The following is a 27,130-nucleotide window of genomic DNA, read 5'->3' as shown; positions in this document are numbered from 1 at the left end:
GCCACAGTAGGGCAGCAGTTGAGAACTGAAAGTTCTGTAGCACCACAAGAGTGGAGATGAAGCCAACAGGTTTTCAATATCTGAGTCTTCATTGAAAAAGCTTCCAGAGGGAAACAGAGGGATACCAGATGACTTGTCTATTTGCCCCCTGTGATTCCCTCTTCATCACAAAACTTCTGGAGTAGTAGCTATCTTGGAAGATAACAAAGAACATTCTTTAGAAGGCCTTTTCCAGTATCCCCTTAGGTTAACACAATCCCTGTCTTATCTGCTTCAAGTGACTGAGACTGATAAACCCTAACATCCTCCCTGTGCTGAAGGATCCCAGGGGAACTGCAGAAGCTCCACCATGGGAAATTGCTTGAAGAACAGTTCTAAAGGTGTCTTCTTTGATGGACAATAGAGGTCTGCCCATGAAAAGGAGTTTTGGGGGTGCAGTATGGCCAGGCCCCAGACTGAGAGGTAACTGAATAAACTAACTAAGGAAGTTTATCTATTTCCATAAAGCCCTAAATAGGGGTCTGCCAATGGCACAATGTTTACATAGAATTGTGCTTCCCTAGTTGAAGCTTTTTATTGGCAATAGAATGAGGTGAAAGTTGATGTCTGTTTCCCTTAGACTCATCTTCAATTTTGTTCATATTGGGTTCAGTATATTTCAATAGGAATAGTGAGAAGGTTTTGACACCAACCCAATGGAGTATTCATGGTGGCCTGTCTCCCCAGCAAATATTGATATGCATAGATATCCCTACTCCAAAAGAACAAAGGAGAAAAGAATCCATCAGCAAACCTTATTGACTCTACATCTCAAATAATTAGGAGTAAAAAAAAAAAAAGGAGTTAGAGATGACAGGCCAGTTAATTTACTACATTCCGCAGTTGATAAATACTCAGTAACAATAAATTTTTACAGAGTTAAGAATTCACCCCAGAGAGAATATTTAATATCACTGTTGGTTATAATGAATGGCACCCATACCTGCTTCATAGACAGAAGTCTCTCCCTGGGTGACCTATTCCTCTACTCATTCTGTTGCCCTGTTTTCATTTGAGATATTAGAAAAAGACCTGTAAAATACTCTTAAGAAGTTGGACAAAACAGTGTGCTGGGAATTTTGAGGTCTGGGGGGAAGTGGGTAGAGGGGAATAGGTAACTACTATAGTGTAGAGGGCATATAAAATCAATCCAAGAAAAATGATGTCAAGGTTAGAAAAATGGGATTTTCTGTATAATGTGTTGAAAGTAAAAGCAATACTGTAGGATGATTTTATGTGAGTGACTTAGCTATTCTCAGCAACACAATGATCGAAGACAACTCTAAAGGATTTGTGATGCAAAATGTTAGCTATCCCAAGAGAAAGAATTGAAGGACTTTCAACAAATATGAGAAGTTATTTTTTCCTTTATTTTTCCTTGAGGGTTCTTTGGTGATATATATATATATATATATTTTTTTTTTCACAACATGACTATTAATGGAAATATTTTGCATGACTACACATTTATATGTCAAATTTTCTGCCTTCTCAGTGACAGTAGGGGTTGTTTGAGGAGGGCAGAAGAAAGCATTTGATACTGAAAATTTTAAAAGTAAATGCAAAAGTTTATATTTATATGTAGGGAAAAATTAAAAAATACTAAAAAAAGTGCAAGAAGTAAAAATGGAATTAAAAAAAAATAGAAAGCCCTTACTGTCTCAATTTAAGATTGCAAAGTACAGTTTAGAATCTTGAAGTCACACTCAACAAAGGAGAGATGATATACTCCCCAATGAGTACTATTCTCTAGTAAAGAATAATTAAGCCTTTTTGATATGCCCTCTGCATGTAGTTTTCCTTGACTATATTTGTTACAAAGTTCTCCATTCCCCTTTTATTTTTTGAAAGGATGAGAAAGCAACAATAGAGATGACCAAAAAAAAAGAGGGCTTTTGAAAACTTCCTCCCCTTTATAAACAGTGATTTGTTTCCATTTATCTTCTGCTCTAAATGCTAACATATATATTCTGAAGAAATTTTTTTTAAATGCACAGGACATGTTCAGAATGAAAAACCAAGTTCAAAGTGCAAATCTGATACATACTATTTTTGTGTCCTTAGGCAAGTAGCAACCTAACTGGGCTTCAAATTAAGATGAAGGACTTGGACTAAAGATGGCCTCCGAATTTTCTTGTAGCCCTAGATAGTCTTAATTCTGAAAAGATTCCATGATTATTGTTCTTTGAATTTCAGGCCATCCTCCTATGTCTCCATTTATATTGAGAGTATTATTTCAAGTTGCTGAGATTTGTGATCTCAGAAGCATTTTTCATGCCTTCCTGACTTCAATTTGATCTCCATAGCTCACACTGCCACCATTCCAGAATTGTCATCACTATTCAGTTGGTCTCCCTGCTTCCACTCTTTTTTTTTAGGTGTTTTTTTGCAAGGCAAAGGGGTTAAGTGGCTTGCCCAAGGCCACACAGCTAGGTAATTATTAAGTGTCTGAGGCCGGATTTGAACTCAGGTACTCCTGACTCCAGGGCTGGTGCTCTATCCACTGTGCCACCTAGCCACCCCCCTGCTTCCACTCTTTCCCTTCTCTAATCCATCCTTCACATAGATACCAAAATAGTCTTCCTAAGGAATAGTTATGACCATGTCACTTCCCTCCTAAAAAATCTTCACTGTATCAAAACAGTATATATAATAAAATACAAAGATTTTATATAAAAGTGACTCATTGAATCACAAAGTCATCAGTTAACTTGTCTTAAGTACCTCTGACACTGGAATGTATGGAATTTACTTTCTAGGCAGAAACAACTGCAGTTCATAATGAACTTATTTTCTAAAATAAGTGAACTAGTCAAACATAAGGTAGTTTGGGAGGGAAGGCAATGGGAAATAATTTGGGATCAGGAAAGGCTTCAAGCAAAGTAGTGTCTAAGCTGCATCTTAAAAGGACTCTGTGAGGGCTAAGTAAATAGGGACTGGGGGACTGGCCAGCATAGACATTCTGGGGAATAGAAAAAAAGGTCTATTTGGGATAAATTGAAGAATACAGGAAGAGTCAGGAGGACCTAAGTTCAAATCTAGCCTCAGATTGCCTAGCTGTGTGACCTTGGGCAAGTCACTTAACCCTATGGCCTTGCAACCCCCTCCACCCAAAAAAGAGTGGAAGACACCAGGCTACTTAAGGAAAAAAAATATACTAGCTCACGTTAGACATAAAGCAAGTCAAAGTTCTCATGATGGAGGGCTGTAACATGAAACCCATTACTAGCAATTGTTCTAGCATAGGCAAGATGAGAACCATTCTCAAAACGACAACAATAATAAAGCAAGATGATTCAAGTTACCTTACAGTTACTCCTGAAACTAGATATTATCTGACAGGTCACAGTTAATCCCCAAACCTCATTCACTCTCATCTCTAGTTCTGTCTTTTGCCCAGACTTGATAGAATTGTTTTTGGAGCAAAAAAAAAATAATAATTAGAAAGTCAAACACTGAACAAAGGAAGGAGAGAAACAAAGAACTTAAATAATTAATCTCTGATTAAGGTAGTTTTGCGTCCTTTCAGAAAACAATGAACATTCAGCCTTTTCTTTTATGGTAACTTCCCTAATTAACAGAACAGATATCCCCCTTCTTTTCAACAGTTTTTTGGGAAGGGGCTACATATAGGCTGATAAAGGGGTAAGAAAGGTTCACTCTCTGATTCCAGTCACAAAGTTGAAAGTTGTGTTGTAAAGGGGAATGTGTGCCAAGAGTCTCTGTAGGCATGTGATATGCTCTCATTCTCTTGCTGTATCTTCACTTTATATTCTGCTTTCCACAGATCCAGGAATTTTATTAAGCATTGGTGCCTACTTGATGAGTGTGGATAATAGCCCTCCCAGCATTTATATTCATAACCTTGTTCCAGGATCATCAGTCAAACTGGACAGGAGACTAAGGTTAAGATGTGAGATTGTTAACATGGGGCTAATAGGCCACTTCCAAAAATCATGAAAAGCAGGACAACAGAGCAACACTGAAGAGAAATTTATTTGTATATTAATGAGCTTGCCTGGAATGAAATGAATTCAGTTCTTAACTTCCAGGTATAATCTTGTGTATGTCAGTATGTGTGTTTGTGCTTGTGTCCCCAAATGTAGCTACTCTTATTTTCAGGCCGAGAAAAATGGGGAGGAGAGTGATGCCAAAGATGAAGAATCAAGAAAAACATTATCTTATGTTTGACTTTCTTCATTCCATTTTATTTGATCATGCTGTCAGAGACCTTGCATTTTTCAAAGCTAAGACTGGTACCTTTTGGGAAAATAAGACTATTTTTTACAGTCACTTGTAAATTTTGACATGATGATTGTTTGTTTGCAATTTCAGAAGTAACCAAATAAGAGAAGTAACCTCTGTTCTCAATCACATTTCCCTTAAATGAGTCGCTGATGTGTTGTATGTGGACTATGTTTGCATTGGGCTAGGCAGAAATAAAAGTGAAATAAACTTCTCTATAGTTCTGGAAATGCATCATATCTATTATACTTTGAAATCCCAGTGAGCTGAGACCCCTAATCACAAGATTCTGCTGTACAAATGAAGGGATGGGAACTGAGGCTATAGCATGTAGAAGAGGAATGTGAAACTTTGTAACAACAGGGTTTTGCAGGCTTATAGTGTAATATATAGCATTTCAGAACTAAACATTTGGTTGATCTGTATAAAGCAACAACACTCAAGAATCGTTTCTTAAGCAGAGACCATCTTTTACTGTAACTGGGGGAAAATAAAATGTTCTTTAGGTACCAGGAGAACCCTAGTCATCTATATGCAGGATTAACTTATTAAACAGAATTCTGAAGCACATCACTGATCAATATATTAATGCAGTCCTTTTGTAGCACCACATTGCTATAACCTTCATGAAAGTTTTAATAAACTTTTAAGCTTGAAAGTAATTTAATTATAAATTCAATAAATAAAATATTTATAGAAAGGATAATTTAATTTTAAATTTTGAATTGATTTGATAAAATTACAAAGAATTTTGTTTTTATCAATTTATTTAAATATGATTTATAAGAAAATAAACTTATAATTTATAAAGAATTTGATCATCAGTGGAATAGAATTTGGGTGCTGTTCATGACATATTCCCTGCAGCCTTAGTTGGAAATCTGAGTTCTCTTCCCTCTTGGTTAATTCTAAACTGAAAATGTCTCTAGTGCATAGACCTTCCTACCTTTCATAGTCTGCTCAGGTGGCATTTATGCCTTCTGCTAACCAACCTCAATCAAGACATTCCATGCAAAACATGTTAGAAAAAAAGGTGGGAATAAACATGCATGAGACATGTTTCCTTCCCTTAAGGAGTTGGCAGTCTGATAAGGGACAATTTAAGTGTATGCAAAAAGGCCTAGGAGACAGATAAAAGATATAAAAAAGGCCTTTTCTAGAGGAAAATAAGGCAAGTATTAAAATCCATAATTGCAGTACAAGTCAAGATCTGTGCTATGACTAACAAACACAACATCAGTTGGGAGAGGTTGACTATTGATAGCTAGAGATCAGGGAAGACTGTATAAACAACATGGTGTGGGGTGGACATTGTACACACATTGCATAGAGGCCAGCCTATGTATTTTGCATAGCATCTGGAGTTCTAGGTACTTTGTAGGCTCATGACTCCCATCTGTAACCTAGGTCAGGAGCCAGGCTGCCTAGTTTTATTGACTACATGGTGATTCCTTTTTCCCACAGGGACCCCTTCCAAGCAGGACTCGACCGTGATTGAAAGCACAGATGAAAAAAAAAATTCCACTCAACTGGACGATGAGATGCTTCATGAAGATAGCAAGGCAGGAAATTTGCCATCTGGCACTTGTTCTGGCAGAGGCTTATACAGAAGACAATGTTTTAAGTGTCTTAAGTGTGAGTGTTAAGATGCTGACTAAATATTTTCAAGTGTTTTAGGAAATCAGTATTTCTACTGGAACTAAGATTGTTTTAATTGGTTTTAATTTTGAAGAATCAAATAAGTCTTACTAATCACAGCTATCTTTATTCCTGTAATTGGAGTCCATCAAGGCATTCTAAATTATTTTTAGTGAATTTAATATTAGTATTAAGGTGCTGATCTTAAATATTTTAAGGTGTTTTAGGAAACTAATATTTCCACAGTTCTGAAATTTCAATTGGTTCTAATTGTTTATAATCCAAATTAGTGTTACTGACCACAGATTTATACAAATGTATTTTATTTGGTTTCATTTGGCCACTCTAATGATGTTTAGCAGTTTTAAGCATCAGGTGTTAGTAGTGCTTACCCTAAATATTTTGTGTTAGGAAAGTAATGTTTCCTTTGTCCAAGTTTTAGGCCTTTATTTATTTAGGTTTTAATTATCAATTATCAAATAAGTCTTTCTATTCACAGATTTGGAATGAAATTGTAGTCCATTCAAATTATTTTAAGCAAGGGGCGACTAGGTGGCGCAGTGGATAAAGCACCGGCCCCTGGAGTCAGGAGTACCTGGCTTCAAATCCGGACTCAGATACTTAATAATTACCTAGCCATGTGGCCTTGGGCAAGCCACTTAACCCCTTTTGCCTTGCAAAAAAAAAAACAACCTAAAAAATTATTTTAAGCAGTTTCAGGTCTTAGGAATTATGTGAGAAAGCAACTAGTAGTTGCAGCTATAATTTAGTTTTTCATTTGGATAGGAGGAGAAATGACCATGACTCTGTTTATGACAATAATTTTAATAGGTGGATAAAATCAAAAGTTTCAGTGAAGTCAAAAGACTCTATGAAATGGTGTCTCAATAAGATTCTGACAAATCTCTATTAGCTTATAAGTCTATCAAAACCCAAAACAAAGACCACAAATCACAATAAGATCATATTACCACAATCAGTCATCCTCTGTCACAATCAGATTATCTTGCCAGGATCAGTCATCTCCCTCAAGGAGTCAGCAATGTTTGGATCCATAAGGCTGGGGAACCCCAGGAACAACCCTTCAGAGTGTTTCAAGGAAAATTTACAGACTGTGCTTTTCTGTACTTTCCACAGCACAGGGGAGACTCCAAAGAAAGGCACCTGGGTTTACCTTATTTTTTTTTTTTATTTTTTATCTTTTATTTTTCAGATTTTTCAAGGCAATGGGGTTAAGTAGCTTGCTAAGTAGCTTGCCTAAAGCCACACGGCTAGGTAATTATTAAGTGTCTGAGGTCAGATTTGAACCCACCAGCTCCTGACTCCAAGGCTGGTGCTTTATCCACTGCACCACCTAGCCGCCCCCTGGATTTACTTTAAATCAGACTCCAAGAAGCATCTTGTGTGGTGGTCTTATGATCTCCTTCAAGTGGTATTTTCAGGATCCCAGGAACTGGATATATAGAAAACACCTCAAGGGAATATTTATATTTAGGGAGAATAGCTGGTTCTCCCCAAGTCTAATCATTTCCCAACCCATTTAGGGACTCAAACTCAGGTTTATATTGACAGATTGAGGCTAGATAATGGGCAATGTTTAGAGAGGATTATATAATTTATTTTATATTCCCAATACTTTTATCCCTTCATATTGGCTGTTCCTTTTATATGATATAAATGACTGAACTGAAAATGTCATGAAAGTTGTGAGAAGATTACAGATTCAGGTTGCAAAACAAAGCATTATAAGAATCACAATTAAGCCTAGCGGTTCAATTATCACATGCAATATGTGCATGATTGGTAATATAGATTCATAACCTAAAGGGCCTATATAGTGGAAAAGTTCTGTGATGAAACTAGTGCTACTTCAATATATATATATATATATATATACATATATATATATATATATATATAAAATAAACATATGGCATGTTATAAATCCTTTGCACATGTATTTAATTCAGTTACACCTGAATCTACCATTTCAAATGGTGGTATACAAAATCCTATTTTGCAAGTTTTAGGACTATATTTAAGGCAAATGCTATTTATTCCAAACATTTCATATTTCAGGGTATGAAATTTTCAGTCACTTCATGGCCAGAGATTGCAAAATTGGCAGTCAAATGTAAAGTTATTAAATTACCCAAATCACTTTTAAGAGCTCATCTAAAATTAGTTCAAATTTGGGTTACACATTCCCAGAAGAAATTCCCACTTATCTGATGCATAGTCCACTATATACTTTTTCTCTTTATATTGTTATATCAATATTCAAAACTTCCCAAAGCAACATTTTTACCTACATAAAGCAAACTATATAAAGCTCATGCCTTCTTTGTAAATGCTTTCACCAAAATCCACAAATTTTATAGACACATTTGGTTGAAAAACATAATCTTCTAGATATTTTTTCATTTTACCTAGAAATCTTTTGATTTTATTTTCCTAAGCTTTCAAACCCATTATTCAAACTGACAACTATTCTTTCCCATAACATATGAATGTTCAGAATCAAATAATATCCTTTCTTTTTTAGTGAGAGCCACTGCTACTTTCAATTAGTAATGGGGGTCGAATAAGTAGAGTTATAGCTTCAAGTATAATTAGGGTTTTAGTTTTTAGTTTGGTCCTTTAAAAAGCACAAACTGCTAATAGCACTGAATGTACTAAAGAAATTGACATCGTCTGCTCAAAGTTAGTGATCCTGTATAATCTGACTACCAAATTTGATTATGTAGTTGCTTTAGAAAATTCTCTAATAATTTGTGATTTGGGGTATTGCTAATCATCCTGCAATATTAGGCAATTTTGAATTGCCTCTTTAATTGAAGAATAAGGAAAAGACATACCACATGTTTGAATCCATCCCATAATCCCACTTTTCTCCAAGATGTCTTTAACATTCATGAGCCCAAGAAAATAAATTGGGATCAGACTGGTCCCCTGTTGCAGAAGCAACTTTTGCCAGTTTCCAGTTTGTGCATTGTATATGGTTTCTAGAGTAGTGATCTTAGAATGTTTATCAACATGAAATATTATGATATACATATTCTTTGACCATTCCTTTATATCCTTCCACAAAGATTTTCTTCACATGCTTGTAATCTGTATTTGCCACAACAGGTTCTGGTGCCTAACTCTAAAACAAGTAGGACATTAAGAAAATAAACAGAAAAGAACTCAAAAACAAAAGAGAAAAATAAAACTCACCAGAAAACAAGGTCTACATCTCCTGTTCACCAATGACATGAATTCATATTTTCTGACTGGGTTCAATGAATGGGTCTCCCTATCTTGCCTAGATTGGAGAAGCAATGGTTGCTCAAGGGTCTCATCCTATAGCTCACCATAATCACAGTTTTATACTACTCTACTTCTGACCTGAACTAGTTGGATTATTTAAACTTAAAGCAACTGGTTATCCTTTACTCTTGGGGGCTCACTATATTGCTAAAAGCCCTAGGTCAAATACCACACTGACCTGATCCTTGTTGAAACTCAGAACTACTTAGTTACTGCAACAAACTAGTCTCTACTACCCCAGAAGCAGGCAAAACATCTATACAGCATATGGAACCACACCTGATTGAATTGCGGTTTGAAATTATTCCTTAAATCCTTTCCTTTGAGAATCAAAGTTGTAATTCTGTGATATGTGACACCATATCTTGGGGGTGGATCACTGGGATTGTTTCCATTGGTCGACAGTGAGTCTTTAGTACCAATGAGGAAGCCAGGATGGCTACCTTGTGGCTCTGGCCACAGATTAGTTGTTTTAGCATAGAGCAAAAGTGAACTTTCACACATAGCGGGAACTCAGATGTTCAACTTCTTAGGTAGAACTCAGATGGTAATGAAGAGAGAAGCACAGTGGATAGAGCACTGGCCTTGGAGTCAGGAGTACCTGGGTTCAAATCCGGTCTCAGACACTTAATAATTACCGAGCTGTGTGGCCTTGGGTAAGCCACTTAACCCCATTGCCTTGCAAAAAACCAAAACAAAGCAGAAAGTTCCCTGTAAAAATAAGTCATGACTGCGGCATTGCCCATCACACTGATATGTTAGACAATTTTGAATCGACTCTTTACTTGAAACATAAGGTAAAGACATACCTTGTGCTTGAATGTCCCCCATGGACTCCTTATCTCCAAACTCTCCAATATTTCTTGACCCTGAGAAGACGCAGTAGCAGTTTTCACCACTTCATCAGCCTAGCTTGTTGACTAGCTTGTGATGAATAGATGGGTAATGTTCTGTATCAAGGTGCCACTTAAACAAGTCCCTAAGAGCTACAGTCAAATAAGTTTGGATGGAAACATGTTGACATAAGATGATGTTGTCTACGTGCTTCTTAACCATACTCAGCTTTTCACTCAGTCTGAATATAGGATTTGCACTGGGGACATACACAATGGTACAATAAAGTCAAGTTACAAATTGAAGAGATTTCAATACATTCATGCCTCATTGATCTTCATATTCATTTCTATCTGAGCATGCCCCTGTTGTGCTAAAGTCATCTTTCTAAAGATTTCTGGAACTGGCCTATTGACCACATGCTAAGAAGCTTACAACTGGCCTTAATATAGTCTCCCTCTTGGCCAGTGATCATGGTTCCACCCTGTGAATGTATATTCCCCATAGGCTGTTGTCTAAACTTACACAACAGGTTCTGGTGCCTATCCAACTCTTGTCTCTGTGACAAATAGACCATAAAGAAAATAGAAAAGAATTCAAAAACACAAAAGAGAAAAATAAAGCTCAAAGGAAAACAAGACTACAAAAACACAAAAGAGAAAAATAAAGCTCAAAGGAAAACAAGACTACAATCCCTATTCATCAATGATGTCAATTTGCATTTTGTTACAGGGGTCAATGAATTACTGTTCTTTTGAGAATGGGTCTCTCTATCTTGCCTAGATTGGAGAAGCAATGGCTACTGGGTCTCATCCTATAGCTCACCATAATCACAATTTATACCACTCTACTTCTGACCTGAACTAGTTGGATTATTCAAGCCTTAAGTAGCTGGGTATCCTTTACTCTTGGGGGCTCACTATATTGGTAAAAGCCCTAGGTCAAACACCATATTGACTTGATCCCTGTTGAAACACAGAACTACTTAGGTACAGCAAAAAACTTGTCTCTATTATCCCAGGAGCAAGCATAATGCCTATAAAATGCCTAGAATAGGGATATGGAACCACACCTGACTGAATTGCAGTTTGAAATTATTCCTTAAATCCTTTCCTTTAAATTGAGAATAAAGTGTGTATAGGACAGTTGTAATTCTGTGATATGTGATACCTTATCTGGGAGGTGGATCACTGGGATTCTTTCCCTGGTCGACAGTAACTCTTTAGTACCAATGAGGAAGCCAGGATCTATCTGGCTACCTTGTGGCTCTGGCCACAGATTAGTTGTTTTAGCATAGAGCAAAAGTGAACTTTCACATCATATAATGAAAATTTAGATGTTCAACTTCTCAGGTAGAACTTGGATGGTAATGAAGAGAGAAGCAGGTTTTCAGAGTTTACACATTCTCAGAGAACAGGTCCCTTTGGGAAGGTCATCTCCCCTTTACTCGTGACCCTTTGGGAGAAACAACTGCTCCAAATGCAGGAGTTCCTCCATTGAAAACAAGGCAAAAGAGAATAGTGTTATTTTCTATTAAATTATACATAGTACCAATATGTATCCTAGAAATGTATATATTTAAATATACAGGTGTATATACATATACTTTCATGTAAAAAGACACATACTAGAATCTCCCCTACAAGGGCAAGATCTATTATTTCTGTAGCCTTCTGTTCAAAGTTGTAGATAATGATTTCCTCCCCCCCCAAAGGCTTATTATTAACATATAAATATGTTGACTAGTCGTAATCGAATCATCTTTTTCCTTTTGAGTGAGAGCCATTTACTTTGATTTTGTAATGGGAGTTCATTAAATAGTTTTAACTCCAAGTGTATTGTTAGGGTTTTAGTTTACTCTTTTAAAAGCACAAACTGCTCATAGTCCTGAATATATATGTCAACAGTAGTATAGAAATTGTTATCCTCTGCTCAAGGTGAGAAGCCCTGCATAATCTGTCTTCCAAATTTCATTGTTTACTGTAGTCTTCGATTGTTCCCTGTAATAATAAGACTTGACTTGGGCCATTGCCAATCACACTGATATATTAGATAATTTTGAATTGCCTCTTTACTTGAAGCATAAGGTAAAGGCATACCTTGTGTTTGCAAGTCCCCCATGGGCTCCTTATCTCCAAGCTGCCCTAATGTTTCATGACCCTGAAAAGACAAATTAGGATCAGACTAGTACACTATTGCAATAGCAGTTTTCACCACTTCATCAGCCTAGCTTATTGACTAGTTTGTGATGAAAAGGTGGACAATGTTCTATATCAAGTACCACTTAAAGAGTCCCTAAGAAGTACAGTCAAATAAGTTTGGATGGAAACATGTTGACATAAGATGATGTTGTCTATGTACTTCTTAACTATACTCAGTTTTTCACTCATTCTGAATATAGGAATTACATTGGGGACATACACAATGGTACAATAAGGCTTGTCTCTGTGACAAGCAGAACATAAAGAAAATAAATACAAAAAACTCAAAAACACAAAAGAGAAAAATAAAGCTCAACACAAAACCAAGAACTCCGAAGTTAATGAAGAGAGAAGCAGGTTTTCAGACCTTACATGTTCTCAGAGAACAGGTCCCTTTGGGGAGGTCATCTCCCCTTTATCGATAGTGAAACCCAAGATTCTCATGTCATTTACTTGTGACCCTTTGGGAGAAACAACTTCTCCAAATGCAGGAATTCCTCCACTGAAAACAATGCAAAAACAGAATAGTGTTATTTTCTATTTAATTCTGCATAGTTTAAATATATATTCTAGATACATATATATTTAAATATATTAGTATATGTTCATATACTTTCATATATAAAGATACTTTTAAAACCTTTATACCCTAGAACATCCCTTATAATGGCTAGTTCTGCTATTTGCAGGACTACCTCCCCTCTTCACCAGTGACTTCACATTTTGTGGCTGGAAACAGATGTTGAGTCAATATAGAATGTACCTTTTTTATCAACTTTTATCTCTTTTCCAAATAATTGTTTAAAAGGAAGGGGTATATATTCAGTGAAATAGATAAGTTATTGTCCATTAAAGGGCCAATTTTTTCCTTAGGGACAGGTTCTAATAGTTCCCTTATACTAGCTTTCTGCAATTTTTGATTTTTCCAGTAATTTGACTGTTCAAAATGGAATTTTAAGTGAGAGCAAAGAATAGATATAGAGATGAGAGTGAATAATGAATGGGATTATCTGTCACTTTTCATAGGATAATCATTTGGTTTCATGAAGAAGGGATCAAATTACTGCAAACATTTGGAATTATTATAGATGTTTTGTGAATGGGTCTCCCCAAGTTGCCTAGACTGTGAAGCAATGGCTGCTTAAGGATTTTATTCCATAGCTTACCCTAATGACTATTTTGAACTGCTCTCCTTTTGACTTGAGCTTCTATATTTTTTCCTTATACAGCTAAGTATCCTTCACTCTTGGATTCTCATTATATTGGTACCAGAATTAGTTCAAGTGATATTTTGATTTTATCCCTATTGAACCTCAGAATTCCTGAGTTAAAGCAATCAATAAAAGAGCATAATGTCTATGATGTCTAGAATAGGCATATGGCAACACCCCTGATTAAATTTGGAGTTTGAAATTATATTTAAAACCTTCTTTAATTTGAGAAGCAAAGTGTAAAATATTCAAAATTCAGTAATATACTACTTTATATGAAGGATGGATTACTGAGATTTTTCCCCCTTATCTACAATGACTCTTCATTTCCCACTTAGGAAACCAGGGTCTATTGTGAATTTACCACATGACTCTAGTGACTGATTAGTTTTAGCACATATGGAAAGTGAACTTTCACATCACAGTCTAAACTCAGATGTTCACTGTGTCAGGTGGAGCTCAGGAGAAAATGAAGAGAGAAGTAGGTTATCAAAACTTACACATTCTCAGAAAGATCATTCTGATACCTTAAATGTATGAACAGCTTCTTTATGGCTTATGGATTGCAGGGATTCTTTGTTGATATCAAAGATTTCCTCTCCTAATGACCCAAAGTTAAATAGAATTAAACATCCCATCATAGAGGAACATATTAACTAAGCCATTGGATAATAATGTGTGACCACAAGTTATTTGAATTCTGACAGCAGTTATTGAGGCTTTAAGAAAAAAGTACAAGTTAGGCCAGTCTTTGAAACTTATCCAGTTTTCCAATAGTGGTCTTAGTATCAGTTATGAGGTTGAAGGATAATGTATGCTTCTGTCTGGATTGTCCTGTGATGGCTGATTAAGCATTTTTTCATAATTCACACTGGAAAAGAAAAAATGCAAGAGAGAATAGTATTATTTTTATTACATATTTACACTATAATTTATCTTAAAATATATATACATATACTTGCATATATATATACACACATATATAAAGAGACTTCTAAATAAGGAGTTCATTTTCTTATTGAAGCTTCTGGGTTTTTTGGTCTGTTGAAGTATTTGCTTTCATTGTTGACTGTTACGTTCATAATAAAAGTTCAGGAAAAATAAAGCTAATTTCTGGAGGGTTATGACAGCTCTATGGCTGTTTAGGGCTATGTTAAAAAGATGAGATCAAAGATCTGAGCAATGCTGGTGCTGTTGCTCAGGAAGAGAAACTTTAAAAAGCACAAGAAGAGTAGATTGAACAAAGAAGAATCAGATGTGAAAGAAAACATTCTTGAATATGATTACCATGAGAGAAAAAAATCTTACATATACACAGTGATTTTAATCAGGAGTGTCCAACTCTTCTGAGCCACATCACCCAATAAAAACTTGTCAAGGGTCACAGAACTTCCAAAATCAACATTTTTACCTATACAAAGTCAAATCTGCTCATACCTTCATTGGACATTCTTTCACCATCTCCCAGAAATATATGGTTGACAAACCTAATCTCAATGTATTCATTTTTCATTGCAACCTTTGATTATTTTTATTTTCCTAAGTCTTTTCCTTTCCCCTAACATACTGTTTAATCAAATTTCAGACTTTATTCACTTCATTGCATAATTCCTTTTTCTGATATTGGGTCTGGTTGAGGATAATATGTACTGACTTATTCAATACCTTATTTTTACAGTTGTATTGAAACCTTATTTCCAATACATGATTTTACTTACCATAGCACAATTCTCTTAATTAAAATATTCAAGATAGACACATAAGAAAATGCACCAGAGAGAAACTGAGAAGTATGCTTAAGAGAAGTCCAATAAGGGGTTTCTATTACAGGAAGTGACATACCCATAGTTTTATTTACAAGTCGTTCAGTAATAGGAGGGCTGTTCCATATTTAAGGATGTGGACAAACCCAACATTCTCAGATTCCATGTTCACTACTCCCTGTTCCAGGTGTGCAAGAGTTTTGTCTGTCCATGATGTCTTTCCATTGGGCAATCAGGTTATTCTCCATATCAGGAACAGCAGCAATTTGTTAGATTCCCTTAAATAATATTGAGTTACAGGCACATAATGAAATAGCAGCTAGGCCTGCTATTATTTCTGTGGTCTTCTGTTCAAAAAATCTTAAATAATGAGTTCCTTCTCCCAAAGGCTTATTATTCAATATGTTGAATATTTATAATCAAATAATGTCCTTTCCTTTTTAGTGAAAAATATTGCTACTTTACATTTGTAATGGGGGTCCATTAAATAGAGTTATAGCTTCCAATGTATAATTAGTGTTTTAGTTTGCTCTTTTAAAAGCAATATGTGTCAAAAGTAGCATAGAAATTGACATCCTCTGCTCAAGGTTAGGGGTCCTGCATAATCTGTGTACCAAATTTGATTATGTACTGTTGCTTTTGTGATTTAGGGCACTGCCAATCATCCCAACATATTAGCAATTTCGAACTGCCTCTTTAATTGAAGAATGAGGTTAAAAACATATTTTTGCTTGAATCCCTCCCATTTTCATCACTTTAGCCTGTGTATTGTGTATGATTTCTATAGTAGTGATTATAGAATTTGTATCAACATAATAGATGTTTTTTATTTTTTATTCCAATTCTATTTCTCACACCAAAATTTTGTTGCAAAATTTTGCAACAGGTAGTCAGGCTTTTATTTCAATTCAGTTAAGAAAGGAGAAAAAAAGGGGCGGCTAGGTGGCGTAGTGGATAAAGCACCGGCCTTGGAGTCAGGACTACCTGGGTTCAAATCTAGTCTCAGACACTTAGTAATTACCTAGCTGTGTGGCCTTTGGCAAGCCACTTAACCCCATTTGCCTTGCAAAAACCTTAAAAAAAAGAAAGAAAGGAGAAAAAAATGATCATGAGTCTCAGATTTTGGAAGTCCTGAAGATGAATCAGTGGATAAAATACATTTCAGTGTAGTCTCTACAAAATGATGTTTCCATGAGTTTCTCCATGAAGTTATTACAAGTCTCTATAAGATTTTAAGTCTCTGTTAAATCACAAGTCCTAATAAAGGATCACAAGTCACAATAAGACCATCTTAGCAAAATTGATCATTTCCTGTGACAATCAGTTGATGTTGCCAGAAAAAGTCTATATCTGCAAGCACCTGAATCTAGATGGCTTGGGGAGCCCTTTAGAGTCTGGCAGGACTGAATGTTTCTGCATCATCCTATCCATGGGGAAGCTCTTAAAGAACGACTGCTTACAGTTGAAATCAGCCTCCAACAAAGACGGTTTCTGTCCAGGTGTATGATCTGCTTTGGGTGGTATTTTCAGGATCCCAGGAACTTGAAGACAGGGAAATAACCTCAAGGGCATGTTTGTATTTAGGGAGAAAGGCCAGTACTCCCCAAGTCTAATCATTTCCCAACCCACTTACATGTACAGGTTCGGGCTTATTTTGTCCTTTTTAAGGCTAGATAATGGACAACTTTTTTTGTGAGGACTATTTGATTTTTATATTTCTGATACAGGCATTATTGTGTTTACCCTAAGTATTTTAACATATTTAACAAAATTTCCACTATCACTAAGTTTTAGGCCTTTGTTTCACTTGTAATTGAGAGAACCGCTGGGCAATCTAATTGTTGTATGAAGTTTTAAGAGTTAGGTGTTAAGTTGTTTGTTAGCTATTTTAAAGTGAATATTTTAAAGTCTCTTAGGATATTATTTCCACTGTCTTAGAGTCTTGGGCCTTTGTTTCAATTGATGTTCATTTTAATCAAATAAATGTTACTGTACACTCATTTATCCTTATATAATGTCATTAGAGCCCACTGGGTTCTCTAAATGATTTGTGTGTTTTCAATGTTAGGTGGTAGGCTGTTTATCAATATTTTCAGGCCTTTTAAGAAATTAATTTATTTCTGTTGGGTTTCATTTTTAATAATCTAATAATTCTTATTATTTAGACAATTATCTATATATAGTTTATTTGGAGTCCATCTAGACATTTTAAGTTTCTAACTTTAAATTTTTAACTTTTTGGTGTTTAATAAATTAATATTTCCAATGTCACCAAATTTTAGGATTTTTAAAATTGGCTTTAATATTAAAAATAAGATACTAAAACTTTTGGATTTTTTCTTGTTTCACTAAGATCTGAAGCAGATAATGTGTTTTAGGACATGTAAAATGTAACCATGAAAATATTTTGCAAAGGACTGAAATAGAGAAGGGCATCTACTTGCAAATGGAAACCAATCTATTTCAGTTGTGTGTAAATTGACTAAATTTATATTATTCTCATTTTATGATATATGTAATTTTATATAAAACAAAATACCTTGTATATTAAAATGTGAATGTGATAATAATAAAAAAACTCTAGTTTTTGTAAAGACTGGTACCAATTTGATATCTCAGATATCAAAAAAAAGAGTGAAAAATCAACATGTACAAAAATATATCAGTCCTTATCATAGTTTTCAAAGATTTGGAAACTGAGAGTATGCCCATCAACTGAAGAATAGTGGAACTAATTGTGGCATATGAATATAATGGAACACTTTTGTTCTTTAAGAAACACGAGGAATAGGACTTTAGAATAGCCTAGCAGGACTTGCATAAACTTAAATTCACTGATGTTCAGTGAAGTGAGCAGTCAGAAGAAAATTATACCCACAAACAGCAATATTTGGTGATGACCAACTATGATGCACTAAGCATTCATCCTATTGGCAATCTGAGTTCCACATTTTGCTACCACCTTCCCAAACCTCCTCTTTTCCCATAGTGATTGAATATGGTAAAATTGCACAGGTACATTTCTCTTTAGCACATTTATATATTTCTTTAAGGGTAATTAGAACTAAGAGGAAAGAAAAAACCATGAGAAAGGAAGAAAGTTTTAAGAGTGAACATAATATGCTTTGCTCTGCATTCAGTTTCCAGTTTTTTTTCCTCTCTGGATGTGGATAATAGTCCTTGATCTCTGAACTGAGAGGAGGTGCATCCTCATAGTTGGTCATATTACAATGTTGTTGTTAATGTGTACAATGTTCTCTTGTTTTTTCTCATTTTGCTCAGCATCAGTTCATGCAGGTCTTTCCATGCTTCGCCAAAATTTGAGCATTCATGATTTCTTAGGGAACAAACACAAAAGTACTCCGTAACATTCATATAACTTATTCAGCCATTCCCTAAATGATGGGCATCACCTCAATTTCCCCTTTATCAGAACAAAAAACCAGCTGATATAAATATTTTAATATGGGAGACATAAAAGACAATATTATAAGCAAACTAGGAGATCAAGGAATAGTTTACCTGTCAAATCTATAGAAAGGGAAGCAGTTTATGACCAAGGAAGAGATGGAGAACAACATTAAAAACAAACTAGATAATTTTGATTACATTAAATTAAAAAGCTTTTGCACAAACAAAAACCACTGTAGCCAAGATCAAAAGAAATGTATGTAAATTGAGAAACAATTTTACAACTGGTATTTTTGACAAAGGATTCATTTATAAAATATAGAGAACTGACTCAAATTTATAAAACAAGCCATTTCTCCATTGAAAAATGGTCAAAGGGGGCAGCTAGGTGGCGTAGTAGATAAAGCACCGGCCCTGGAGTCAGGAGTACCTGGGTTCAAATCCAGTCTCAGACACTTAATAATTACCTAGCTGTGTGGCCTTGGGAGCCACTTAACCCTGGTTGCCTTGCAAAAACCTAAAAAAAAAATGGTCAAAGGATATGCAAAGGCAATTTACAGATGAGGAAGAGTTAACAATAGTCATATGAAAATTGTTCTAAATCATTACTGATTAGAGAAATGCAAATTAAAGCATCTCTGAGGTACTACCTCACACCTCTCAAACTGGCCAATATGACCAGAAAGGACCAATGATCAGTGTTGGAAAGGACAATGATCAATGTTGGAAGGGATATGGGAAATCTGCAACATTTAATATATTGTTAATGGAGCTGTAAACTAATCCAACCTTTGTGGAAAGCAATTTGGAATTATGCCCCAAGGGCAAAAAAATGTGCATACCCTTTGATCCAGCAATACTATTGGGTTTATACCCTGAAGAGATCATGAAAAGGGGTAAAAACATCATTTGCCCCAAAATATTCATAGCAGATCTGTTTGTGGTGGCAAAGAATTGGAAAACAAATAAAATATATTAAAAAGTATGTATATATATATATATATATTTGACCACAGGTACCAGAACCACACATTTATTTAGCCTATCTGGCTATTAAAATCCATTTGACCTCAGATGTCTATATCTTGCTTATAGCAGGTCATTATAAAAATCTAGGACATCAAAAGAAAATTCCTTTATAATATATATTTTTGGATGTCAGTTTCCAGGCAGAGGTGATGTGGGTAGTCAAGTATCTTAAGACAGATTTAACCTGTTCAACTGTTAGCCATGCTTAAAATATACACCATTGCTTTCACATTTGGTAAATCAAGTCAGAAAAGGTGCAGCCTCAGACTGCAGTGAAAAGCTACCCCTTGAATGTCTCATCCCAATGCGCTTGTCACCTGTAGACTTCAGGTTCCCCATTGGATTTCTTGACTCCAGAAGATCACTTCCCACCTGCATTTCCTTTGGCTGACCATTCCTAGGATCAGACACAGAACAGAAAGCCAATTAAACAATCCCATAATCTAGATAGTATTTCCATCTAATTTCAAGTAAGTCCAGTTCACAAGGACTAAATACCCAATTATCTTGGGGGGGTCTAAATTAATGATCTCCCTCCCTAACAGATCAATTCTGGAGTGTCCCTCTTGGGTCCTTGCTAAAACTAGGAATTCTAAGTATGATTGGCCCTACATCTGTCTCCTACTTCTTGCCCAAGATCTTTGTTCTCCTGTGTCTTTTTATCAGAATGCACTCAATAGGGCCAAATCTTTTCTCCTAGATTTTCTTTTTCATTACAGAGTAATGAGTACAGAGTACAGAGTAAAAGCTTGCATAACCAGGAGACAGGGAAAACAACACTAGAAATATCAACCAACTCACATTTTTTTCTGACACTTTGCTTTCAGGAAAAAGAAGGAGATAATAAGGTGTCTCTACTCCTATTCATATGTGTCTGGGTCTTTTTTTCTATGTATCAGTTTGTCTAGCCCTGTCACTCATATGTAAGTTGTTGAGAAGCTATGTGATCTACTTTTATAAGTGCAGAGATACTGTACCTATGATTATTGGATTATCTGTTGAGAAAATGGAAGCTATTTTGAGTTCTTCTATTATGTTAAAGCCTGGAATTAATAATTAAATACTTTGAAGGATAATGAGGTGAAATATTCAAAATTATGACCCCTTCTGGGATCCCTGAAATTTTTAAACAATGCATTGGTATAATGTAATAATGGATAGCTTGTTTTGTAAAATCTAATTGTTAATGTGTAATTCTTATTATTATTTTGTTACATTTGGAATTAATAACACATGTTGAAGATTTAGAGCCATCTAAGATGTTCTCATGGTTTAAAGAATTCTAAAAGTAATGATGTGTATTTTAAGCATGCTAACAGTTGAACAGGTTTAATGTAAAATTCTTTCTATAGAAATTTTCCAGGTCTGTGTGCCAATTGAGATTATTGTGGTTATATATATCAAAATTGTAGTTGAGTTACATGAGATAGATAACAATAGTAATAATTTGAGATTTTTTTGTAATAACCTCTAGTTAACTGTGATGTGAGAATGTTGGGGATGAAAACTGGTATAAAAGGCCTAAAAATGATTTCAGGAAATGATGGGTAGTCTCCTAGTTAAAGGAGGAGTTAATTTATTGTATAATATAGGAGGCTAGAAGGGGAAGGGGTCTCTAGCAAGGAGGCATAAGACATGACACCTATGTATTGGGAAAGAGTGGGGAGGGACAGAGCAGATATGATTTCAGATAAATGAATGTGGGTCTGGAGATCAGAAGTTAGTGCCACCAGAAGTAAGTAAGTAAGTAAGTAAGTAAGTAAGTAAGTAAGTAAGTAAATAAGTAAGTAAGTTAGTTAGTTAGTTGGTGCCTGCCCTAGTTGGTGCCTGCCCTTTGTAGAGACAGAGAGTCAGGACTATGAAACTCCATTTCTACTTCCACAGATTCATAAATGTACAGGCAGTGATAGACATAATCACCTACCAAGAGATGAAGGTTTTGATAGAAAGGAGAAAGAGGGGTAGGGTGAGGATTGAGAGACAGGAAGGTCAGGATTGTTGTGTGGCATAATTGCATTGTTCATGAGTCTATGTATCCTACTTAGGGAGAATCTTATCTGATTTAGAGAATGGGGTCTTAGAAGCAGTGGAAGGATTTGCTGAAGGACACCACTCTATTTAGTCCCCTTACCTAGTTCTTAACTTGTGATAGTTGCATATACAGCCCCAATTCCTGACCCCCTGGGAGAAGAATAATAAGTTCATTACCCATTCCTTTGGCGTGACTTATATTGTTTGACTTGTGGTGGATTCCAACAGATTGAGAACTGACCTTGGGTGCCAGTACTGCTGAGTTGGGCTTGGATTCCCAGTTTCTGGTCAGAGTTACACCATAGCACAGGATTCTGGTCCTGAGAAACATCATTGACATTTGACTGAGTCACTTCAGGGACACTACTGTATAGTGGAAGTGAGGAAGGGAGATAAGGAAAGGGGTAAGAAGGGAGGGTGGGAGTCAGGGAAGGAAGATTTTGAGTGGAAAATTTCTGGTGAAGTCCTCTCAGGGTTAAACAACTGTTTGTATCAAGAAAAATTTTGCATTGCAAGGGACCCAAGACCTTTTGCTTTTGCAATAAAACTGTTTTCCTAACTGAGACACTGAGTATGAGAATCCTACTTTTTCTAGTCAAAACAGTATGAGGATCATCAGAATCTCTAAGAGGGTCCAGTAACAGGTCACCCTACCATCTGGTGAGAGATATATTTTGAAAATATTCCATGTCTTTCTGTGTGTCTGTTGCTAGGATAGAGTTCTGTGAATATGTTGTACCCCCTACAACCCAAGAAATGGGCTAAAGGGGAAGAGGGTTAGGGAGAAGGGGGAGAGAACTGCAGTTAGAAATTATATAAACCATTGTGGATTTCTGACTTGAATGCTCCCTCTCTCAAGACAGTAAATTAATTCTTTTGCTCAGACCAGTCTCTGAAAATTTACTTTAAGTGTATTTTTATCACCCACAATTTTGGTGCATTGACCAGGAAGAATCCCCTCCTTAAGACTCCTGGACATTGATATATGAACAGGCACCAGCCAAATGTTTCAGTAGCTTGTGATTTAGTGCCCAGCTAAATCCCTTACTAAGTGGGCAGGAATCTGGAAGAAAGACTTAGTTTGAGCAAAATTGAAAATCTAAAGGTCTCTGGAGGCAAAACAACAACAAGGGAGATGACTCTGCTTTAGAAGTTGACTTGAGGAAATGGTAGGTCAAGTAAGTTTGTGTACACGAATCCAGGCAAGCAAGACATGTGAATCCAGGACCTGGATAAGACTCAGTAGGCTCCTGGGTGATCTAGCAGCTTTGCCTTTCTTCCAAGCAGATCCAATCAGTAAAGATAGAGGCAGAGGAAACTTCCAAAGTCTGTGAAGGAGGTCGGGAGGCCAAGCAGTTTAAGCAGTTTTAAGTTGGCAGGGGGTCCAGAGGTCATCTCGAATGAAACAGGAAGGTCAAAGCTAAGCAGCATGGAACCACCATTTACCCCTGTGATATGAGAGCTCTAGGGTCTAGTCTTAATGACTGGGAAATTAAAAACTATGTAACCCCTAAGTTAAGTATCTTAGTAATGACTAAGATGTTAAAAAATTATATGATCTACTTTTGTAAATATAAGCATTTTAATGATGTCAAAGCCTGGAATTGATGATTGATTTGATTTGTAGGGATAATAAGGGAAAATATCAAAAGTCATGACCCCTCTGGGATTTTTGAAATTTTCAAACAGTGTGTTAGACCTTACTTTAGATCTATAAATTCAATAATGGAAAGATTGTTTAGGAAAATCCATTAATTAGTGTGTTACTCTTATTACTGTTTTGTTACATTTGGAATTGATACATGTTGAAGATTTAAAATCCTTCAAGATATTCTAATGGAATTCTAAAAGTAATGGCTTGTATTTCAACCGTGGCTAATAAATAGGCTTATTATAGAGAATTGTTTGCCAATTATATATGTAAATTGGGATTATTGTAGTTGATTGATATAGACTGTGGTTCTTTGAAGTGAAAACACCTGAATAACATAAAATTAAAAATAATAATTTGAGATTTTTCTGTGACAGTCTCTGGCTAATTATTACGTGAGAATTCTAAAGTTGATCCCCTAACCAAAGTAGGGGTTTATTTACTATATAAATCAGCAGGCTAGGAGGACCCTGACACAGCATCTTTATCTAGAAAAAAAAAGCAATTATGATTTCAGATTAAGGGATGCAGGTCCAGAGTTCAGAAGTTAGTGCCACTAGAAGGACAGATCTTCTGGTTGAGTTATGAAACATACTTATGAAGACATTTTTGTATGTCATTGAATATGCTAGATTCTGAGGCAATTTAATTGCTTTTTGCATAAGTTTAGAAAATAACCCTATTTAGTGTATTCTGATGACAAGGACACTGAGTAGCTATATGGGTAAGGAAGATTATAATTAGAATTTAGTCCTTGTGAAGTAAATTCACTTGGTTGTCTAATTAGATGGAATTACTATTATAAATCAAGGGACTTTAAACTGTTTGGCTTTTGTTGTGTCTACAGTTATGATCAACAAAGGAGTGCTATTAGATCAATGCTCTTTTGAATGCAGAAGCCCACTAGAGGCTTGGAGACTACACAGGTGACAGATGCATTGATATAAAAAAATTGAAAGGGCTGCTTTTCAGTGCAGCCTGAGATTGAACCCTTTCTGACTTGACTTCCCCAAATGTGACATTTGAATAATGTCTCTCTGGATAAATCTAAAAACTTGGCATAAGGCATTTGACTGTAACTACCTATATGAGTTCTGCCTGAAAACTGACATTCAAAATTATATCTATATAAGGAATTTTCCTTTGATATCCTGAATCTTTATAGTAAATCATTATAAGCAAATCCGATATAGAAATTTCAATTGGAGATTTAATAGCTAAGATAGGCTAGTATGTGGTTTTTAACCTAAACTGTTTTTTTGTAATCTCAAGACATAATTCTTTTTCAGGTTCTACTTTAAGAAAGGGAAATGTAAGACAGTTGAGTATTTCAGAAGAATCACCCATAGTATATTTAGAAACATTTTGGGAAGAAATAATTTATTTTAGTTAAGGATGCTTGAATTATTTTAATAAGGAGTAAGAGGTTGAGAAAGTCTGTGTCACTTGCTGGACGTCGTTGTACTTAGATGATCATCTAATGTATATGTTATAAACAGATTAATCTGACAATTTTCAGCAAATTCACTTGTGCAATGATATAATTATGTAAGTTTTATTCTTGTTAGAGTAATTATGTATATCAAATGATGGTGAATAAAGCAAAATGAAAATAGTAATAGCTCTAGAATTTTATTGTCTAAGGATGAAAACATGAGTGTTAAGAACCGGAAGAGAAGCCATCCTCCAAATTGGAGAGAACGTTTTTGGAACAGACTCTGAAGATACAGAAAGTTACTGAATGTCTTCAGGGGGAACAAAGAGAGACCAAACAAATTCATCTTCCTCCATCTTGCATCTATACATGTGTATGGGTTGCTTAGTCAGGGGGTTCAAAAAGATGATGGGTCCCAATTGGACAGGAAGAGAAAATAGAACCTGAAGGAATCTATAAAGGATAATGTGAGAAGAAGTCCTCTCAGGGTTAAAGAAGGGTTTATATCAAGGGAAACCTTGCATTCCAAGACTTAATAAGACTGTTTTGCTAACTGAGTCACTGACAATGTGAATCCCCATCTGGTGAGAGACATATTTTTGGAAAACATTTTATTCCTTTCTTTGAATCTGTTGCTAGGATTGATTTCTGTGAACAGATTGTACCCCGCCAAAAAACCCAGTCAATGGTTTAAGGTGGGGAGGCATATGGAGATGTTGGGGTGGGGGGGGAATTGCAGTTAGAAAATTATATAAACCAAATTTGTTGTGCTTTCATTGTGACTGACTTGAGTGCATGCTCTTTCTCAAGAATAAATAAATACTTTTGCTCAGCCTGGTCTGAAAATTTTCTTTAGTCTATTATCACACACAATGAAAGAGGGAGGGAAGGATGGAATGAGAGATGGAAAGAAGGGAGGGAGGGAGTAAAGAAAGAAAACAGGAAAAAGAAAACTGGTTCCCCAGTGGACATTTGACTTACATTCTTTAAAAGGATCATCTTCCCCAAGGGGAAGATGATGTCAAGGTTCCCCAAAGACAAAACATTACTTAAGAATTTGTTTTCCTCACAAAGCACTTACTCTTACCATCTCATTTAAATCTCATACAAAATCTGACAGATGTTATCCCATTTTACAGATGAGGAAACTAATAGGTTAAGTGACTTATCCAAGGTCTCATGAGTGTCTGAGGAAGGATTTGAATGCAGATCTTCCTAATTCTGAATGTAATACTACTAATTTCAAATTCTGTAATACTGTGTACTGTTTACTATCAAGTGGGGAGTTGTTCTGAGAATGCCAGAATATATATGTACCCTAGTTTCAGAAGAGTGAGAATGAGTGGAATGAATCGGCACTTGGTAAGCATTTACTCTGTCCAAAGCACAAAGTTAAGCACTGGGATGCAAATGGAAAAGTAAGACAAGTCTTAGACTCAAGGAAATTACATTCTAATTAGGAAGACAAGCAATTTGGACAGTTTCAACTCCAAGTGAAATGGAAAGGACAATTTGTTCTTAAGGTTCGGGGCACTTTTTGAATGTCCTTTCCATTTTTGTATATATATCTCTAGTATTGCACCATTTGAGGAAGTCAACTTCCTTGGTGTTCAAGAACTCTCTGTGAATTATATATATGAACTGCAAGAGCAGTTAGGTCTTCTGAAATTCAGTATCCTGCAACCTCAAGTCCATCTCTGCAACTTCTTCAATATCCCCTGCCCTGGAGTGCTCCCCTCCCTCTGAATGGAGAATGTGAAACTCAGGCATCTGAAGCTCTTCCCAGGTGGTCTTATTTTTTCTGCCATACCTTCAGGCCTCATACCAGTGACCTTCCACCTCCTCACTTTCCTCTACTGTGTTATCTTCTGCCATTATATTGTGAACTTCTTGAGGGCAAGGACTATCTTTTGCTTTCTTTGTATTCCCTTCCTCCTTAGCACTTTGGTTGGCTCACAGAGGGTGGCTTAATGTCTTATTTCTTGATTGATTGGTGGTAGGCAGACAGGATCTCCAATGGAGAGCAGCTAGATAGATAGTGAAATGGATAGTGTACCTAACCTGGAGGGAGGAAGAGTCATTAGAAGGAATTTATTACTCACCCCTCAGTCATTTACTCTGGGTCACCTCAGGGTCACCTGATTCCCAGCACAGGCTCTTTTTGATTAGACCATTCTGTCCATCTAGATAAGTGAATAGCAAGTGGTTTCCAATGAAGTTCATTTGGAGGGATTCTTCATTCATTCATTCTACACTCTCCTGTCCCACTTTACCCATTGTTTCTTCAGGCCAGCCCTTTCTTAGGAGAGGGCCTCTGCAGTTAGCATTGT

At 35.9% G+C, this 27,130-nt stretch overlaps 1 long non-coding RNA gene across 2 annotated transcripts; it reads left to right on the top strand.

Annotated features, from left to right (window-relative positions):
• On the top strand, positions 1 to 25,476 carry LOC141501346 (uncharacterized). 2 transcript variants are annotated; one of them, XR_012472211.1, is made up of 4 exons: positions 1 to 462; positions 3,827 to 4,091; positions 5,749 to 5,919; positions 25,010 to 25,476. It is a non-coding gene; the product is annotated as an uncharacterized LOC141501346 (long non-coding RNA). The 2 variants fall into 2 exon arrangements; XR_012472210.1 differs by lacking the exon at positions 25,010 to 25,476 and having other exon boundaries at positions 5,749 to 9,207.
• The last annotated feature ends 1,654 nt before the right edge of the window (positions 25,477 to 27,130 follow it).

Source organism: Macrotis lagotis, chromosome X (assembly GCF_037893015.1).
Source record: "Macrotis lagotis isolate mMagLag1 chromosome X, bilby.v1.9.chrom.fasta, whole genome shotgun sequence".
Classification (NCBI taxonomy): domain Eukaryota; kingdom Metazoa; phylum Chordata; class Mammalia; order Peramelemorphia; family Peramelidae; genus Macrotis; species Macrotis lagotis.
The sequence above is the reverse complement of the archived record's forward strand: the minus strand, read 5'-3'. Positions and strand labels throughout refer to the sequence as shown.